A 1,872-nucleotide genomic window follows, 5' to 3' on the forward strand; every position below is an offset into this window, starting at 1 on the left:
GTCAACCTGTTGGAAGTCCTGACCCCAAAGGAGGGTAAACATCTGGGAGCTGGAAAACCAGACCGCATCACCACCTGCTTTCTTTTCAAGACAATGGGAGATATCTTGGAGATCTTTACATCTAATGTTCTGGAGAAGCTCCAAAAGGAAAACCTCACCACTGAAGACTTAAAGGCGATTGTGGGCAACAAAGTTCCCGACACGTTTGCAAAAATCCTAAACATCGAAGGAGACTACAGTACCGAACACACCGAGAATCTAAATCAGCTAATTGTGAAACATGTGGTGAATAAAGTCCTTTCCAGCTTAGATTTCGACGACCCTAGAAGAAATCAGATCAAGGAAGTTCCTTATATGTACACAATGAAAAATATAGTTTCCGAAACCAGCTTAATGATAAGGGACCTTGTTATATTCTATTCTCGAGAGAAATCCAGCAAAGTAGCTGTTGTCAACACAGTTGAGTCCAAATCTAAGTTCAAAGGTCTTAAAGAGAGGATGAAGAGTTTTTTTTGGGAAACGCACTCAGAAACCTTCATCTGAGCTTGCTCCAGTGTAGACTGAATCAGAAATACAGGAAACGTCTTCTGCTGAAGTGAAGCCAACACAGAGCAGCCAGGTGTTGGCAGAAGGAGACGCTCTTCCAGAGAAAGAATCTGGTGTTACACTGGAGGAACAATAAACCAGAGGATGAAGGAAAAAAACATTTTTTGGATTTGTTGACATACTGCCTGATTGGCCGGGCTATTGAAGCCTCAGGATTTAGTGGCTCTCTTGAAGTTCTTCATGCCACACATAAACACTTCTCAGAGAAGGCTTGGGCTGAAGTTCACAGGGAGGAAATTCATGGTGACCCAAAAAACATCTCAATTTGCACCCAGAAGATTTTCAAATACCTCTGTAAAGCCTTGGGGAAATCCAGTAGAGTTGTGGGAAGTTTACTCCTTTCACAAAACGCAGAACTGGACACAGAACTGGACAAAACAGTTGTGGCGGCTTTCTTGAAATGTCTTAGGAAACCTGTTGGGAAACCGTCTTTAGTGAAGCGTTTTTTCAGAGGCCTGGGTAAAGCCTTAAAAAAGACAACATCTGAGAAGTCTGTAGAACATGTGCAGAGTCCAGGATGCAAAGACGAGACAACCTGGGATGAAACTGAAGATTCAGCGGTGGAGGAAATCTGCAGTGGAGATCATCCAGGAGATGATGAAGCACCATCAGGTTCTGATTTAAAATCTCCAACAGACCTCCCTGAGGATATGATTCCCTCTGAAGGTGAGTCTGACTATGAATTTGAAGAAGTTCCAGAGTTCTCGGACAGTGATGAGGATGTGATTCCCTCCAAATCTGAGTCTGAATCTGAACCTGTTCCAGAGTCCCCAGACATCGATGAGGATGTGATTCCCTCCGAATCTGAGTCTGAATCTGAACCTGTTCCAGAGTCCCCAGACATTGATGAGGATGTGATTCCCTCCGAATCTAAGTCTGAATCTGAACCTGTTCCAGAGTCCTCAGACATTGATGAGGATGTGATTCCCTCCGAATCTGAGTCTGAATCTGAACCTGTTCCAGAGTTCTCGGACATTGATGAGGATGTGATTCCCTCCAAATCTAAGTCTGAATCTGAACCTGTTCCAGAGTCCTCAGACATCGATGAGGATGTGATTCCCTCCGAATCTAAGTCTGAATCTGAACCTGTTCCAGAGTTCTCGGACATTGATGACATTAATCACAACTTTTACATAGTTAAGTCATTTTAATCTTGTCTGTTTAGTAGTTAAGTCATTTTAAACTTGTCTGTTTAGTAGTTAAGTCATTTTAAACTTGTCTGTTTAGTAGTTAAGTCATTGTTTAGTAGTTAAGTCATTTTAACCT

This window comes from Poecilia latipinna, unplaced genomic scaffold (assembly GCF_001443285.1).
Source record: "Poecilia latipinna isolate Pla-1442-1.1 unplaced genomic scaffold, P_latipinna-1.0 Scaffold1058, whole genome shotgun sequence".
Taxonomy (NCBI): Eukaryota; Metazoa; Chordata; class Actinopteri; order Cyprinodontiformes; family Poeciliidae; genus Poecilia; species Poecilia latipinna.